A 20,117-nucleotide genomic window follows, 5' to 3' on the forward strand; every position below is an offset into this window, starting at 1 on the left:
GGGTCAGACCCCTAGTAAGTGTCTGAAGCTGGATTTGAACTCAGGTCTTCCTGACTCCAGGCTCAGCACTCTATCCCTGAGCCACCTAGCTGGGGTGTTCAGGGAGGATTAGCACCTCTGGTATGAAGGTTTAGGGAGCCCTTTTCAGGGCTCCCTAAACTCATCTGTCCATAACTCATCTGTCTCATCTGTGGTCCCAAGAAGGTGTAGCATGGGCAACAGCCACACCCTGGTAAAACCAATTAGTCAGATGGGCTAAACCAGTTTGAGAGTAACCAACAGGCCTCAAACCTGTTTGAGAATTAGGAGGATGCCTCCAAGCATGTGAAGACTTCCCCTGCTGAATAGGTGGAAAAGAACAATTTGTTGCAAAGGCCATGAAGGTGGCTGAAACAGATGCTTTGGAATACTTAGAGGTTGGTCAGATATTAAAGATGCCAAAGTCATCTACTGCATCCTGGGCCATTACCAGTTGTTCTGACTTTTGTCCTGACCTTGATAACTCTGGAGGAAAGAGTGAGGCTGATGACTTTTGTAACTCTGCTTTACTTAAATCCAATTCACTCATGAGTCAAGATATCATCCCCTGATGTTACTAGTCCTCTGAAAACAAAGGATAAACAACAATCGTGTTTCTAGTAAAAGAAAAAGTTCTGTGTTTGACATTTAACACCTTTTACAATCTCGCTCTAGCCTACCTCACTTTATTTTCCATGTACTGTAGCCAAACTAGCTGACTTCCTGTTCCAAGTGTATGACATTCCGCCTTCCACCTGTGCCTGGAATGTTCACTTCCATCTCTTGGAATAATCCATTCAAGGCTCGCTGGGAAGCCACCTCCTACATGTTTTTCCTGATCCTCATCCCTCCAGCAATGTGAGGTCTCCCTTCCCCTCCCACCAATTTATTGTAGATTTACTTCCTACACATTTATCTGTCTATATGTTGTATCACCCAACAGAACGGAAGCTCTTTGGGCATAGGAATTGTTGCAGTTTTGTCTCTGTCTCTCTGAGAATTAGCATAGTTCCTGCCATATATGAGACTTATTGTTGAAATGAATGGACCTGAATAGGAGGCTGCATGATGCAGGGGTAAGCTGGCTTGCATTTTGGATTTAAAGGGCTTGACCTCAAACACCAGCTATGCCCTTTAATTAACCTGTTGGCTTTGGGCAAGTCATATGACCTCTCAGCACTTCAGTGCCTTTAGCTGAAAAAAGTGGAGATTAGACCAGATGACTTCCTAGCTCTGTCTATGATCCTCTCTGTATGATTTTTGCCTTTAAATAGATAGGGGATTACATTATTCTCATGTTGAAGGGGGATTTCTTTTTTGGCCCCATTGCTTCTGAGAACAAAGTGACTGAAAGTTTCACTTGTTTATATTCATTTACATAATGACTCTTAGTCAGGCTGGAGGGAAAGAAGATATGAACCCATCCTTGGAGTTGGTAATTTTAAAAGAAAATAAGATTAACACAACTTGCAAAGCTATCTGCAATCAGCAGCATGACTGGAACAAATAGAATGCCCCTGCTGAACAGTCTTAAATTCTGGTACCTATAAAAGCTGTAGTGTACTTTCACGATAAAATTTAGTGGACAGGTTCACTTACTAGCTTTTAGTCACTGTTGTTTAACGGTTTAACGGTTTGCTGTTCTTAAAGCACTTTACAAAACTTATTTCTAATATTATGTACTGTCTTATCTAATTTTGACCGAGGTCTTTTACCTCCCTGGGCCTCAGTTTCCCCACCTATAAAATTGGGCATTTGGACTGATATATTCTATGATTATTTCCAACTCTAAATCTATGATACTATTATCACTCAAATCGATGGAGCGCAAGGGTTTGTGGGAGGGAAAACTGTTCATGACCAGAACACGAGGAACCCAGTGAGGAAGAACTGAGTTCAAATTGTGCCTCTGACCCTGGGCAAGTGGCTTAACCTCTCAATGCCCCAGGCAACTTTCTTACAGTACAAGTTGTAGAAAAGGTGCCTATCTGCACTGGTAGGGGGAATTTCTTCACTGGGGGTTTTCTTTACTCATGAAATCACAGGTCAGATCAAATGGAAAAAGAAATGCTACTGCTTTGAAAATATTTCCTTTCCCTACTTTTTCCATGAATGATTATTAGATCTAATTGGAGGTTTAGGACATGTAATTGAAATGGACATTAGCAATCATCTAGTCTAATCCTTAGAGGAGATGAAGAAATTGAAGCCAAGAGAGGTCCCTTTAATGGTACACAGTTGGTAAGTAGGAGACCTGGGAGTTGAGTCCCATGACTGTGAGTCCAGTGTCCTTCCTGCATCATTGTCCTTGTGTATGTCTATCTGGGCGATAGTCCAAGTGATGTCCTGGCTTATACCCAGTGGACCCTGATTATGATTTCTGCAGTGCCCAACATTGCTGTGGTTTGGCAGCTACGGGGCACTCCAAGAAGAATGGGTTGTCATGGCTAAGAAAGCACCCAGAGTCCGACTGAAATGACTGAACAAGGACAAATTATCCCCTTATATCCCTTAGTTCCTCCTCACTTCTGACTTCTTGGACTTTAAATTCTTGTTTGTGTCCCTGGTCGCCAGTCTTGAAATCCCTTCCTAGAACACGTTCCCCACCATCTTCTAGGATGATGTCACTAGGAAAATGTCAGTCAGTCAGAGAGTCAATACGAATTTTTTAAGCACTTACTGTGTGCTAGGTACTGTGCTAAATGTGGGGATAAAAGCCACAAAAACACAGTCTCTGCGCTCAAGGAGTGCACAGTAGTCTATGGTCCTCTTTCAAACTAGACTAAGCCCAGAAATACCTTTCTAAGTGAATGACATTCATGAGATGCCACTAGTGTTTGGTGCTACCATTGCTATGGCCCCAGAGTCAGCAGCTGAGTGACAGTTCCTTAAGCTAATCCTCTAATTAATTCACCACCATGGGCAAAACTGTTCCCAAAACATTGTCAAATTATGTTTTCTTGGATCCGTCATTCCAGGAGCCACAGGCATTATTTGAATTGTGGTATATTTGTATTTGTGATACTCTTATTTATTATACAAAGGACTTGTAGTCTAATGGAAACTAACTTCATAGCTGGTGGTTTTATGATTGTAGAGGAAGAGGCAGGACACTGAGCAGAATACATGGGTGAATTGAGAAGTCAGAGAGAGAAATCTTAAACAAAAATCCCGAGGAGAGATCACAGTCAGTCTTTTTCAATCTGGGCAGGGTTTCATCGACTAATTGGGCAATAGTTTGGATTTGGGATTTTAGATTTGGAAAGCAGTCTTCTTCAACTCCAATCCAATTCAGTCTAATCCAATAAACAATTAAGCACATATTGGACGAGGCACTTTGGCATATTGCACAAAGTACAGTATATGGAGCAGGGAAGACCTAGGTTCAAATAATGCTTCTGACACTTACTGTGTCACAATGGGTAAGTCATTTAAATTCTTTGAGCCTCAGGCAACAGTCTGTGCCTGAGGGACAAAATCTGTACAGAAAAAGCCCATAGTGTACAAATAGGCCAAGATCTCTACAGACAGATGTGATAAAATCACAGACCCTCAAAGTATTGATTTAATTGTGTGCAAAATACTATGCTAAACTCTGGGTAAAATGCAAAATTTATAGGAGACATGATTCACGATTAATGTAGTTTACATCCTAGTAGTTGATATGACACATACAGAAATAGCTAGAATGGAAAATACAGGGTGTTCCTAAAGTCTGGACACATAGGCAAAAATGCATATTTTCAAGAAATGAAGTAAATGAAATTTTCAACAATGTTTTATTTAATTGGAATATTAACAAATAACATCTTCAATATGATTTCCATCATTTGTGATGCAAAGGTTGATGCTCTTTGCAAGATTCATGTGAACTTGACGCAATAACTCCACATTGCTGTCAATTTTAGTACATTCACTCTTTATGCATTCAATCAAGTGTGTTGCATTGGTGATTTTCTTTGAGTATACCTTCTCCTTTAGCATACCCCAGAAAAAGAAGTCAAGGGGGCTAAGGTCTGTTAATATTCTAAATATTTCAAAATATGCATTTTTCCTATGTGTTTAGACTTTGGAGACACCCTGTACATACATCACATGTGCCTCTCAAGCAGTGATCCTAATAGGTGATTCAGGACCTACATTCATAATAATTCAACCAAAATTAGACACATGATAATTTTATACCATAGGGGCAGCTAGGTGGCACAGTGGATAGAGTGCTGGTCCTAGAGTTAGTAAGACTCATCTTCTTGAGTTCAAATCTGGCCCCAGAAACTTACTAGCTGTGTGACCTTGTGCAAGTTACTTAACCCTATTTGCCTCAGGTTTCTCATTTGCAAAATGATAGCTGAAGAAGGAAATGGCAAATAATTTCAGTATCTTTAGGGAAACCACAAATGGGGTCATGAAGAGTCAGCCACAGCAGAAAATCACTGAACAACAAACCAAAATTTTAATAGCATGCAGGACCTAGCACAGTGTACTAATCTAAAATGTCAAAGTTGTCTAGAGCTTAAGCAAAGAGTGAGCCCTATGTGGCTCAAGGGTTATGACCCCAAGCGCCACTGCACCAAAGGCTCCTCATCCTTATCCTTTCTAGTGTGGTCATCAGAACATGTTTGACACAGACAGTGAGGATCAATTCGTGGTGATAATTTTCAAAGAACATTTGAGTTGCCTCATCACTGTTCTCTGAGAAGTGGAAATGGATTATGCTTTCCCCACGAGTCCTTAGCAGCTAAGATTTACTCAGCCTGTATTTGCACAAGTGGAGAAATTAAGGTTGTGAAAGATACTGTGAGGGAAAAGGCATGTAGAAAAAGTGACCAGCAGGCAAAAGAATTAATACATAATAGAAAGCTCTTAGAAGTTCAGATTAATTTATTCTTCAAAGTGTGTATACACATATACTCACACAATATACACAAAAACATATGCATCGACACACATGCATACACACATACATGCACATGCATACACATAAACAATAATATATAAATATATGATGCATGTATGTAAACACACAGGCATGCTTACACACATGTACACAATATACACATATAGCAATACACATGAATCAACAAAGCACATGCATGTGCATATACATATACACACAAGGAGTATCCAAACAATGCATATATGTGCTCAATGCACATGTATAATACATGTGAATATGCACGTGATTTGCAATGCACATGAGTAATACATGCATGTCCACGTACACACGTATTCATGTGTGGGCATAGATGTGCATTGTATATGTATGTATACACATACATGTGTATATGTATATGTAATCTTTTAGGAAACTCTTAGGACATTTTGATTTCTCTCGTAATGAACCTAGTTTTCACACAAGTTTCATGAAGTCGTGATTGCCTGTTGACAGTATCAGTTCATGACTCCATGAGCTTCCAGTTTCTTTAAGTCCTGTCACTCTCTCCCTGCTGGGATGACCTTGATGCTGTAATAATTTTGATTTTCAGCTCAGGTGGTACTTTTCCCTCATAAAGGACAAGTTGAGTCTGTCACATCTCTCCTCTCCCCCCTTTTGATTTTTCCAAATTTATAGTACAGAGGCTAAGTGTCAGCTATTCTGATAAGAAAGGCAGGTCCTCAGACAACCAAACCTCATCTGCATTCTCTGCACAAACAGAAAAGTCTGCTAACTCCCAGAGTATAAGCCCCAGGAGTTATACTCTTTCCGAATGCAAGCCAATTACTTAATTAGATCCTGCATACGTTTAATCTATCTTTAAAACTCACTTCCTCTTGCTAGCAGCATAAATGTCTGTCTAAAATGCTGATCTGACTTAGGGTTAGAAAGTCCCTTTTAACTCCAGACAATTTCTGATTGTCAACCTGAATTCTCCTTTACATTTTAGGGGCTGTAGTCTAATCATCCCAAAAGCTGTGTGAGTCTGAGTTGCTGGGGCTTTCATTAATCTTCAAATTCTGATTCTTCCCATGGTTCTTCAAATCTTCTGGTTCTTTCTATGCAAATAATTAGAAGGCCAGAACAAAAAGGCAGGCTTCTAGACTATTGCTCCTCACCTTAAATCCTCCGTCCCTTCCTTCCTCCTTCCTCCCTCCCTTCCTTCCTTCCTTCCTTCCTTTCTTTCTTCCTTCCTTCCTTCCTTCCTTGCTTCCTTCCTTCCTCCCTCAGAGTGATTCTTCAGCAAGACTATGTATTTCATGATTTGAAGCCATACAACATCATCAGACAGTAGATATTTAATACATGTTGGGCAATTTTTGTTTTTGAGCTTTCCAATTAGGTTAAAGAAATGTGTTCATGCTTAGTTGCTCTTCCTCATGGAGTCAGAATATTTGCATACCTGAAGCCAATGGACAGGAAAAATAAAGAGGTCAGGCTAACGTTTTATGCAGGGAAACATCACTGTTTCTCTAGAGCCACAGGTTGGTGTGAATATTGTAACAATTAGCGAAACCAGAATGGTTTCTGAGTCTCATAATCCCTCAGCCTGTAACAAAATAGTTAAGTATAAATCACCTTTGGCCACATAGGCCAAGAAGAAAAACCATCCTTCTTATCTCGCATTGCTAGAAACAAACACCTTATCAAAAGGCAAAAAAGAGTTGTGTTTCTGTCAATACTTTAAACTAAAGACCTTGTGGCAGTCAGGGGAACCAAGTGAAGCCAAATTTAATGTTCCCATTAAAGTGTTTGAAATTTTTATTCATGTAAGAAAAATGCCTTAGCTGAAAGATGTAGTTTGAGGCAATAAACAACAATGTGGAGAAAACTTTGAATTTAAAGCAGGTTTAAAAGGAACTGGTTTCCACAGGCAAGTTTGGCAACATCTTAGAAGAACCCCTGAGAGCTCAATTTAAAATTTGTAAAAGTAAACTGAGTTGCAAGTTACTGAAGGCTGCCAGAGGAGAAAATTTATCTTGGGTGAGAAGGGCAAAGTATAGAATAATTTCTGTGCCCTAGTGTGACTTAAAATCTGGTCTATGGCATAGAGAGGCATTTCTTGAGTCTACAGGCAAGCAGGTGACCTGTCTTCCAATAGTGATGATGACGATGAAAAGGAAGGAGGAATAAGGCAGCGGGAGGAACCTTGTAGTAGCTCAGACAGGAAGTCTGGGAGAAAGCAGAAGACAGTGTAAATATGTAGTGGGTACAAACTATAAAAAGACTGGTAGAGATGAAAGGAGAGCTTCAAGAACAACAGGAATGGCAGCAATGGCTCTAATCCAAAGAAAACCCTACACTTTTTCCCTCTGGCTTTGGCTAGGAACATTGTGATTTATCAGCTACTCAGGCAAATGGGAGTAAATAAGAAAGAGATGAGGGATGCAAGAAGAAAAATAGTTTAAACCCAGAAAAAGGCCTGCAAAGTGGAAGGGATACTTGAAAGAAGAAGGAACAAGAAAGGCAAAAAGAAAAGAAGGCACATATTACCACCTTTTCTATATTCTTCTTCATAAAGATTATAAAACAGAAAGAACACAGAAGGAAGAAAGAAGACAATGGAACCTATGGAGATTCTGAGAGAAGGCAGTCAGTGGGAGGATTCCTCTAAGGAAAAATTGCCTTCAAGAATCCATTTCATGGTAGATATGAACAGTTGCTTAGTACAGGATCATATAAATAGACAGAAACTCATTATTGATTCAATTGAAATCTGTTCCTTGGGCTTAATTCATGCAATCTTTCATTTTGTTGCTGATTAGGTGCCTGTTATAGTCAACCTATGGAATATCCTAACAAGTGCCGATGATTAGACCAACATCTAAAGGCTGGTGTTGATTTAATTATTAGAAGGGGGAAGGATAATATCCTCTGGGAAGAAGTAAGGTCCAAATTGGTAGCCAAACAAGAGTAACCCACAAGGCCAGGCTAGGTTGCTACCAACCTTTAATTCTCATAACAGTTAAATCTAAGGAGTGGAGATAAGAAGAAAAGTCATCACAGTCAGAGATTTAGTCTGGAGAGTCAATACACAATCATACACAGGGAATTTGAGGAGATCTGATGGCCTACTCAAAAACTGTTACTTGTTTCTTGCCCTCTACCTTGCAGAGAAGTGTCAATGTGGTAACAGGCCAGGACCACCATGTCTGCTCCTAACTCAGTCTAAGGGTTAAGGCACTTCTTGTGCTAAATGTTGAGAAAAATACATAGGTAATAAAAAATGTGGTGCCTCCCCTTATGGAGTTTACAATATAATAATGGTAGTAGGGAAGATAAGGCTGACACAATCCAGATATACATGTATACTATAACCACAGTGCAGAACAGAGAAATAAGACATGGTCCATGCCCTTGAGGATAGGGTGATGGATTGGGAAAGGCAAGAAATGTACCTAAATAGGTACAATACGTCTCAGAATGTAAGGGCATGAGAGAAGTGTAAAGAGAGATTACTTACCAGTTTGGCAGTATAGAAGCTAATTTAAAAATCTTTAAAAATTTTCCTCTAGGAATATTAAGAAATATTATTGCTTTAGCCTAAAACCCTTTCCAGAGCTTTCCCTTCAGGAAAGTGGAAAGAACAAAGGCTAAGGCTTTCCTTTGAAATGGAATTAAGCATGATAAACAAACTTAACTCCATCTAGATGGAATCATTACTTTTCCATACCTTGAAATAATTGTCATACCTTACCTGGGTGTTTTAACAATCCAGCTAGCAGCTTCTGTGGGGGTGTAAGATCCACCCACAGCCAGCACCCAGAAAGCTGCTGGCACGCCGGGAAAGCACAGGTTCTTTTGATCTGCTTAACCAAGGAAAGCAAGGTGAAGGGGTTGACAAGTTTACTTTAATCCAGCATACAGACAGCATTCAGTTAGTTCAGGGGAGCATACAGACAGCATTCAGTTAGGTCAGGGGAAAAAGCCAGCACCCTGAACTTCAGAACAAATACAAACAAATTACAAGCATCAACAGACAGACCAAATACAGATTCATTCACTTACTTCAGGGGAAGAGACCAGCACCCTGAATTTCAGAACATTCATTTAGTTCAGGGGAAAAAACCAGCATCCTGAACCTCAGAATAAAATACAAACAAATTACAAACATCAACAGACAGATCCAACACAATTCATAGTCACCAACATCCGAGTACAGCCCAGGAGCTCGGAACAAGGGCTGGCCGAGAGTCACGCTCACCATCACTGCTGCTCCAACCGAAAAAAAAAAAAGGGATCTTCAAGCTGTCTTCTCTCCTCTTATAGAGTTTTTGACATCATCAAGCGTTGCCTGAATGACCAGAGCAAATTAGTTCTTGAGTTTTCCCCTCCCCTTAAGACCCTGGGAGGTTCACATCCATGTAGATTAGGTTAACACCCAATAGGGCATGGCTCTGGAGTTAACACCTCCCCTTAGCCAGCCCCATGAATCGTCACAAAGAGGCGGACTTAAACCCACATGGTCTAAAAGCCTCTGCTGTCCTACACATGTAAACTAGGCCCTCCCTGGAGTTAGCCCTACCTTTGGCCCCAAGGGCCCAGCACCTAGTAAGGCTTAATGAAATAAACTGAGTTACTCAAAGAAAACAAAGGCCATTTTGCCTACCGACACACTAGGGACAGTGTCTTCTCTTTTGAAATATCAGGTTAAAATGTTGATCACAGGAAGGAACTCTTAATAGGAAGCAGTCCAGGAAGGAACTGAGTGGTAACTATTCTGGATGTTAACTCAAAATTGTATTTTGACGTATGATCTTTTTTTTTGTTCAGTATTTCTATAAATGTTACCTTAAATTGTCTTCAGGCAAGGAGTTACGTCAGAAAGTAATGAGGACAATGCCAGTTTAGATATCTCTCTCCAAGCTAGAAATTGTTGTTCAGTCATTCAGTCATGTCTAACTCTTTGTGACCCTAAGGATCATAGCATGCCAGTACTGTCCATAGGTTTTCTTGGCAAAGATCCTGGAGGGGTTTGCCATTTCCTTCTCCAGTGGATTAAAGCAAACAGAGGTTAAATGACTTGCCCAGGGTTACACAGCTTGTAAGTATCTGAGGCTGGATTTAAACTGGGTGGCATAAATGTGCACATATATGTAATATATATGGTATCTATATTTTATATATGTATATAAAACATATATAATATATGTGTATATGTATTGTCTCTGATAGAAAAGCCTAAAATACAGAGTACAGTATAAGCATTAATATTTTTTTCTTTGATAAGGGATAGAAGGAAGCTGATACATTAGTAAAAGTTTAACAACAGGCCTTCCAAAATAAATATATACATGACACACTTTAAAGGTCAATTTGCATTATTAACATTTTCTCCATCATTTTCTTAAGTCTAGACAACCAGCAAAAAGTAAATCAATCTATGATTTGTAATATTTAGGGATTTCTGAGGTGTAAATGCTCACACTGAAAATGTAACAGTTGGTTCTCACAGCCTGTTCTAGCACAGCCCTGGAGAGAAGCATCTTAGAAGAGTTATTAGATTAACTGGGCTTTAAGAGATCAGCAGGAGGCTATGGAGATTAGTCACAAGCCAGGTGCATCTTATTCAGAAGTATGGAAGGCTTACAATGACTATAGGAAACAAAGATTATACACATGTATTCTGAGAACATTTGAATGTGATATTTAATCAGGAAAAAGTAATTCAGGTGTGGAGAACGAGCAGCGCTTTTTATTAAATGAAATTACATACAATGTCAGGGGGAAGAAGAAAGGGCATGTATGAAGACTACCTTATAACATGACATAATTGAAGTGGGCTTGCTGAGGGAGTATCAAAAGAGAAGTAAGAGAAATTTTGAAGGGATGTTTCAGGGGCCCCAAAAGGCACCAAAGGAAGGGCAAAAAAGTAGATTAGCACCAAGTTCCAATGGAGATTTTCTAGAATAAACAGCAAGAAGCATGAGCAAGGTATCAAAGAGGTGAAGTATTCCAGAATGTTATAGCCTTACATTTGGTTCTGTAATTTTTTTGGGGAGGGGGCAGACAAAGGGTCGAGTTATTTGCCCAGAGTCACACAGGTAGTAAGTGCCTGAGGCTGGATCTGGATTCAGGTTCTCTTGACTTCAGGACTGGTACTCTATCCACTGTGCCACCAAGTCTGCCTTGTTCTATAAGAGTTTGAGGATTATGGTTGTTTGAGCAAATATTTGGTAGAAAACTATGATGATATGTGAAATGCACTGCTAACCTTAAAGTGCTGTGTAAATGTTAATGATGAGGTTGATGATTATAGGGTGATGATGATGGTGGTGGTGATGATGATGATGTGGGAAAAACCTGAAATGAATAATTTTATGCCTAGGAAAGGTTTCGGAAATTTCAGGTCACTGAGATGATTATTATAGGAAACCTGCTTAGCCCGGTGAAGAGTACAGAAGAGGCAGTTTAAGGGTATGCCATAAAGGGGTGGAACATAGCTGCTATATCTAGCTAACTTCAGAGGAATTGGGATTGCAAAGAACGAAATTAAGATCCTTTAAATTGCTGTTTAAAGTCTGCCAAAATTTAGCTTCTTTCCTATCTTTCCAATATTATGTTAATTTAATTGCCTTCAATCACTATACATTCCAGTCTTATTAGAGTAGTAACTATTCTCCAAACTCAACCTTCTGTCTTTTGGCTCCATGCATTCATTTAGGCTATTCTCCATGTCTGCAATCACTCCCATTGCCTCTCCTCCTTTCAGAATCCTCATCTTTTTTCAAGTTCAGATGTCAACTCTGTCATTGAAAAAAAATATCCTTCCAAAGAATATGATAATCTACCTATACCTTTAAATTTTTTTTTATCTTTGTACCCTAGCGGCTAGCAAATACCTTGCAAATAGAGAATCAACAAATATTTGAATAATTTAATGCCATGGGAGGAATGTGGAAACGATATTTAGTATGCTTAGATTTAAAAAATGCTTTTGATTAGAAAAGTCATGATTCTGATTTTAAAGTCATGTAACTATAACTCTTAGGTCAGAAGTATTTAGCCAGTGGCAAAGTCTTGGCTATCTGTTGGGGGATTTTCCATGTTTCATTGTCACAGAATTCCTTGCAAAAACACAGCTCAAAACCGCAAACAGAGTAAGTTCTGACAATATGATGTAGTAAGTGGTCATGAAGACCCCCAATTCCTCAATTCTTTCCACATAGAAAGCTAAACGTGTCTCCAAAAATAAAATGAAAAATAATTAACAAATGAATGAATAACTACATAAATAAATAAGCAAGCAAGCCAACAAAGAACAAATAAACAGGGAATAAGAGAAAAAGTGAATGAAGAGCTTCAAAAAAATATAACTTCTCTGTCAAGAGCCCTATTTCAATATGGTGTTAGGAATTGTTATTTTAGAGTTTTTCTCATCATGGTGGTGCTATAGCTCAAGTAACAAGCTTTAATTATGTTGTACTTCCTATTTACGTGTGACCTTTTACAAAATTTTAATCAATGATTAAGAAAACAAACCTATCCCATCTAATCCTCAAATGAGGCTGTCATCAACACTAGTTGGATCAGAGAGAATTCGTAGTCTGTTTTCTTTTCTCTAATACTTCTCTAATACTTACAATATTTGCTGCTTGTGTTACCACTTCTTAAAGGTCTAGAAGTGTAATAAGATGCCACAATGTTCCTCACTTGTCAATCCATGGAAACTGGGTGTGAGTTATGAAAATTACTTAGACTTGCTTTCTCAAATATTCAGGGAAGGTGGATCCATGCACTCTTCAGCATTAGCATATACCAAAAGAGGAGAAAAAATAATAAGTGATCTGCCATCACTCAAGAACAGGAAGTACCAGCCAAGCTGATTCAATAAATGAAGATATTATAAATCATTTTGTCAGATTCTACCATGCTCAGTAATATGCTCCCCCAATAAGTAAAGCTTTTGATGGGGTGCATAGCGGGCCCACTCATTAGGAAATATATGTTTGTGTGTATGTATGTATATATACATATAAACATATATGCATGTATACACACATACTTACATACCAGGCCTAAGTGAAGTGGCATATAAAAATGAAAAGCGGATAATGGTTTTCAGTCTGAACCTTGTTATAGTATATGAAAAATGATACCTCTAAGTTGAGCGAGTATTTAAAATATAACAAAAGAACAGCAAAGAGACTGGAGAAAGGCAACGATCAAAGAACAAAATCTAATGAGAGAAAAGGGTAGAAAGAACAACATTGAAGTTGTAAAAATGGAGGCTGGACTGGTGACAATTCTGGGAGGGGAAGAGTTCATGAGAAGGAATTGGGAAGTGAAAAAGCAAGTGGGAAGAAAATGCATATGTGGGCTGCTGGAAATTATCATTGGAGGGCAGAATAAGACTGGTAAAGCAGTTTAGCTCTCATCAAGATGGTCATGTAAAGTCTGCCTTAGCTCTGTGGTTGAAATGTATTCTTTTCCTGAGATTGTGATTTTTGTCAGTCCTCTTCTGTTTTCTTTATGTGTGCAGTAGAACTAGAGACTAGGAAATATGGAGAGAAAAAAGTTGAAAGACTACTTAATGAATCATTTTATTTGAGAACAGGAACAAGAATTGCTTCTTTTACTAGTCTTTTGTCCAGCTCTTAGTGCAATATGCCAGGGCTAAAATTTATCATTCATTCATTCATAAATATTTATTCATAATTTTGAAGTATCATTCATTTAGAATATATTTGAATACCTCTTGTGTATTACATGGTACTAGGAGATTCAAAAAGAGATAAAATAAGTCCTTGCTCTTAGGAAGCTAATAATCTAGTTGAGGAAACAGATCAAATATGTACATAAAAAGTTAAACAAAATACAGGAATTAAACTATAATGTATAACACTACAAGAAATATCAAAAGGTGATGTATGATCAAGTGCCAAACAAACAGTACAGATAATTTAGGCAACTGGTGTAATGGTAAGAGCATCATGTGTCAAGATGACTTGGGTTTGAATCTTGGTTCTGCCCTTTTACATTTGTATTACACTGGGGAGTATACTTCATCACTCCAAATCTCAGTTTTCTCACATATGATAAGCAGAGGTTGGTTTAGATAATTTCTAAGGTTGTTCGATTTAAAATCCTATGAGACTATGGTCCTACAAGAAGTAGTTTAAGTTTCTGGGTATTGTGTACATTCCTTGTCTTCCTACTATGTCACCTTACTAATAAGTGGGGCAAATGCTTTGATCAAGATTTATCAGATATAGTGGCACAGTGGATAGAGCACCAGTCTTGGAGTCAGGAGGACCTGAGTTCAAATCCAACCTAAGACATTTATTAGCTGGGTGACCCTGGGCTTAACTTAACTTAACCCTGATCACCTCCAAAAAAAAAGATTGATCAGATATAATCAGATGGCTGAAGTTAAGACAGCTTTCTTGGTCATGGGAGGTTCTGAAATGATAATAATTGCCTCTGACCTCTCATTCCTCCACTCTTGTTAATTATAGACTATACAAGGAGACTTATAGACAAACAAGGAGAGATTCCACTCCCTGGACTCCATCTAGTTCATTTAGATTTCAGCAAAGCATTTATCAAAAGCTTTTATGCTATTGTAATGGGGAGACTGCTATGTTCTCCCTATTATCAAACACCAGTGAGTAATGCCTAAGTTTCATTTAATCAATTAACATCAACTAACCATTACATAGGGATACTTACTAAGAACATATAGCAAGAACATTAATACAAACACTTCCCTCCCAACGCTCAGTGGAATGCTCTCCTATATGCCATCTGTGTTTCTGGGGAACATGGGCTTAACCTTAAAGCAATTGCCACAAAATATTTATGCCAACAGATTCATTTCTGAATGCGGCATAGCCAAATGCACAGAGTTACTCTCTTTCCTGGAGGACCTGGCATCTTGACGGTGGGGGTCAATTCGCTGCTAGCCTGGGTCACCTTTGCTCCTTGGCAATGTGCTGTCAGACTGGACTTGGTTTCCAAAAATCCTGGTGTGAACTCTAACATCCAGACATCTGGTGGCTCATTCCCAACCTTTCAAAAAGCTGGAAAGTTCACAATCTAAGCTGTTCCATTTCCAATACTTCTTAACTGAGTACAGAAAAGAGTAGATACAACAGAGTCAAAGCAAAAGCAAGGCTATGTTCTCATAGCTTCTAAATGTAAACCTCACCAGGCGGTTTACAGCTCTTCTTGCCCCTGCACTCAAATGAAGCCATACAAGAAAGATAAACACTTTCTTTTACTAGTTAGTGTCTTTTTTAAAAAATGAAACCCAGTTTCAGTTCAGCAGCCAATTAAAAGACCATTTTTTGCTATGTGGTTAGAGGAAGTGAAACAGTTACGTAATGCCTATACATGCTCTAAAGTCCATATGAAGGACTGCATCAGGAGACCATTGCATATGCTCACATATGGGCTCTTATTGACCAGTTCCCTTTTACATTATATTCATGGATGAGCTAGTAGAGACATGGGCTAGGGGTGGGGAACCTGTGACTATGTCCTTGAGTGTGGCCTTTAGACTGAATCCAAGTTTTACAGAAGGAATTCTTTTATTAAGGGGATTTGTTCTGTGAAGTTTGGATTCGGTCAAAGGGCTGCACTTGAGGACCTAGAGGGCCATGTGTGGCCTTGAGGCTGCAGGTGATTTTAGAGCTAATTGAATGATTAGATTCAATAAATAGTCAGTTATTAATAGGTATAATAGTACAGAGGACCCAGCCAGCATATAGGCAGTGGAGCTCTTTGTGATCTGTTTGTGACAAACTACTTTGTTTTATTGTTTTGAAATATTATTATGCCTTGCCCAACTTCGTATCCCTGGATTTGATTTTCTCTATGTTTGTACAACTGAGATATAACGATAGAATGATCAGATTTAGGTCCAGAAGGGATATTTATCTCAGATGTTATCTAATGCAGTCCCTTCATTTTGTAGATGATTAAAATGAAATATAAGGTAGTTTAATGACTTCTCCAACATCACAAAGATACAAAGTAGCAGAAATGAGAATCAGACCTAGCTTCTCTAAATCCCATCTGGTATTCTTTTCACTGTTCCACACTATCTTCCATCATCTGTTATGATTGGCCAGGCCTTAATGTTTAACTATGCAATAATTCTTGGTTACTATTGGGCATTGCTTAGTGCTAGGAACTGATTGATTACTTTGGGCTGAATCCTTGTGCTTAATGCCCACCCCTACATTCATTCCTTTGGTAACCTCAACTAAGGTGGTGTGAAATACTGTCTAGGCAGTTCCTTAATGGTTAAAAATTTAGTTGATACTGCAAATCCCAGAGTATAGTAATCCTGAGACCTGAGAGCACCTGTGTGGTAAATATGGCAGACTTTGGGGTATATAGTCCTAATAAATAGAATGATTTGACCCATTATTGATGGGCTCAATTTTGATACCTGAAAAATATATTGTATCAATGCATGTGATGGATCAACATCAGTTTGGAGGGAGGTCTCTAGTGGAGTGCACTGGGGATTCTTGTTCTTAGTTTCGTGCTATTCGACATTTATATCAATTACCTTGGGTGATGATCTCTCAGATATGCTTGTCAAACTTACTGATGACATGAAACTGAAAAGGATGGCTTACACATCAACTGACAGACAGGATTCTGAAAGGTCTTTATAAGTTAGAGTGATATGCAACTAAAAAAAGAAATGTAAAAGAGAAAAAATGAAATTCTACACTTCAATGCTTGAGTGGATCCATGGTCTCATTGGTGATTGTATTCCCTTCAGTGGCACAGATTGCATTCCAACAACTTGATGATGCAGCTCTTCTCTATGTCCTCCAATATATCTTCTTCTTTGATGGGGAAGTCACCCTGAATGATGGAAGCCTTTCTCTAGGTCTTCTAACATTATGTGAGCATGAGTACACCACTTGCCTATTCATCTGTCATCTCTTGTCCTTGCTAAATGACTACTAACCTGCTTCTCTGATCGTACATCTTCTGGATAATAGCTCTTATGTAATTTTTGACTCACAAATACTCCTTGACTGTACATTTCAGTCTTCTTATGCCCACCATATATTTCTCAATTGAACTTTAGGTTGCCTAAAATTTTGATTCTTCAGGGATTGTGGTTTTTCTATGATTCAAAACCGTGTAGCAACACTACACAGATGCTGGTGTTAAAAAAGATGGATTTTTGTTTCAGGGAGCAGCTTAGAATCATACAAAGTACAACACAATTTTCCAAATAAAAACCAACCTGTTCTTTTTTTCTTTTCAATTTTGGGATCGGTCCAATGTCTATTTGCAGATATGTCTATTTCTATCTGCAAAAAGATATATTAGTTGATGGATTGGTTAATGGGCTGTATATCCAACTGTATGTCAGTCTGGATAATAGACATTCTTCATTTGCTTTTCTCCCCCTTGTTCTATGGATTGTTAGACTGAATTCTTTTGAGCATGAATCTCATTTAGGAGGCTCTGCAATATTCAAAGATTTGTACTATTTGCACGATATCATCTGCAAATAGGAGCATCTGGAGAACATCTGTCTCTACAAAGAACTCTTCTGCCATTTGGACTCTGCTAGGTATCCTCCAGAACAGGGGTAAACACATTCAGTGCATACATCTTTCCTTTTTTGCCTCTTTTGATGTCAGCAATCAGTGATATAGAACAAAATTGTCTCTGTTGTTACTTTTATCAAAGAATCAAGTGTGATCTTAACACATGCACAGGAGAAGCTGTATTATGAGAGTTCTTAAGAATGAATTTTACTTTACTAAATGCTTAAAAAATGAATAAATAATAGACACAGTGGTATTATATATTCTCTGTACCTTTCAGTCTCAATGAAATTATGGCTTGTCTTTGAGCTGTTTTTCTGGCACTCCAGCTGCTTAGGCTGCCCTTAGTCCTAGTGCTGATTCGAGTACAAGCATAGCTTCAAGGGGCCACGTCTGATGCATAGTGATAGGACTGTACCCTTCCAGGCCCACACAGGGAATGCAATACATAGTTCAGACAAGATTTGAGTAGCTCCATCTTTAAAAAACCAAAAAGGATCAGTCCGGACAAAGACAAAATCTACATTTGAAACTGGGAGGTTGAGGTGGCATTTTGAGACACTTAAGAGGACAAATTGGAATTGATGGCCTAGCAATCTGGTATACAGGGTCAAGGCTTGGAAGGTCCTGTTTTTGGATCAGCTGATAATTGGAACGGTGTTGGGATTTTCTTATATTTTTTTGACAATGATAGAAAGAAAAACAACCCAGCTGTGGTTGTCACAGGCAACAATGGACAAAGACAGTACAAACATTTGAACAATGGTGGTAATCAAGCTTTGTCAAGTTACCAGACGGACTTTCATAATAAGCTGTATGCTATCCATGCAGAGATTGAATATTCCCAGAAAACCCCGATGGTGATGATCAATAGTGGCTTTATACCAGATAAAGATGTTTATGAATTTTTTGCTAAAGTAGGAAACATGTTACTCCCCGCACAAGGACATTTTGGAATATCTGTAGCAACAGGTAGTCTTGCAAATGAACATTTCTGACTTTCCACCTGACTGAGCTTGGAAAAGAAACACCTGCACCTCATAAACAAATTCCTGAAAAAGACAAAGAAAAGTATCAGGAAAAGTTTGAGCATTTTCAATAAGAACTAGATAAAAAAAGGAGGCCTTCTAGAAGGACCACCTTGATATTGAAGGGCGAAGAAATCTTTGAGAGTGTAAGCAATTGTTAGTTAAGACAAATTTTTGAAGGGGAAAATTCCATCTATCTTGAAATCAATCAATTCAGCCAACAATTAGATAGGATTCTTGATGAGCAAAGAAGGTATGCCTGATTGAAGAGCTCTCTGAAGGAAGACTTGAAGTCCCAGTGCATCTTGGATACTTGGTACTGTGGTGAAAACTCAGCAAGAGGTCCTAAGACAAGTGAGTAAAATGAAGAATTCCATGGGTGAAACCCTCAGGCTGGTTATGGAGCCTAGCATACTGGCACAGTGACCCAGCATTTCAATGATATCAAAGAGCAGCATCATGTAGTAAAGAGGGATATCAAACACTTAAAAAATGTGCCATCAAATTGAAAGAGCAAAATGCCAGAACTATCACCATTTCCATCTTGTTTATCTACAACACACTTCTTGCTATGTGTAGCAGTGTATTGGCAATCAAGATGGGCTCTTGGCACTTATTCAACCAAGTGCCCTTGAAGAGTTTGGCCTTTGTTTCTTTGATTAAATTAGGAGTCCCTAGTTTACATGGGTTTGAGTGACATGTTTGTGACATCAGAGGCTTTTAGACCATGTGGGTTTAAGTCACCATTTGTTGCAACAATTTGGCTAGCAGCTTCTGTGGGGGTGAAAAACCAATACAAGCCCAGCAACAAGAATGCTGCAAGCCCAGGTTCTTTTGATCTGCTTTACTAAGGAAAGCAACATTAAGGGGTTAACAATCTTACTTTAATCCAACATACAAATACCATTTGCTTAGTTCAGGAGAAAAAGCCAGCACCCTGAACTTCAGAGCAAATACAAACAAATTACAAACATACATTTATAAACAGACCAAATACAATTCATAGTTACCAAAGAACCATCAACATTTGAGTTCAGCCAGGAACTTGACAATGGCTGGCCCAGAGTCATGCACCACTCCTGCTGTGGCTTAGAGCTCCAAAGGAGCCTCCAGGTTTATTTATCTTGTTCAGGGTCAAAAGTGAGTCACACATGCTACTCACCTATGTGACCTAAAAGTGTCACAAAAATGTGACTTAAACCCACATGGTCTAAAAGTCTCTGATGTCACAAACATGTCACTCAAACCCATGTAAACTAGGTTTTCCCTTAGGCAAGGAGGTCATCGAGGACTCCTAATTTAATCAAGGAAACAAAGGCCAAACTCTTCAAGGGCACTTGGTTGAATAAGTGCTAAGAGCCCATCTTGATTGCCGATGCAAGCAGTATAGATGATTGTCATTGATTATATCATGTATAAGACTCAGCAAGATGCAGCAGCCAAAAAATTCTTTTGATCACCATTTTTGTACATGTACATGTGTGCATGTTCAGAACTTTGACTATGCATGAGGGGATTTTTATGTGTTTGAATTGCTTTAAAATTCTAAACTATTAACTTTTTGGTTAAAATTACCTGTTTAAATGTTGAATTGTGGTAGGAATAAAC

General features: G+C 38.7%; 1 pseudogene; it reads left to right on the top strand.

Moving 5' to 3' along the window:
- Positions 1–211: 211 nt before the first annotated feature.
- LOC118835744 lies at positions 212–19,965 on the top strand (annotated as a pseudogene).
- Positions 19,966–20,117: the final 152 nt, after the last annotated feature.

The sequence above is a fragment of the Trichosurus vulpecula genome, chromosome 1 (assembly GCF_011100635.1).
Source record: "Trichosurus vulpecula isolate mTriVul1 chromosome 1, mTriVul1.pri, whole genome shotgun sequence".
NCBI lineage: Eukaryota > Metazoa > Chordata > Mammalia > Diprotodontia > Phalangeridae > Trichosurus > Trichosurus vulpecula.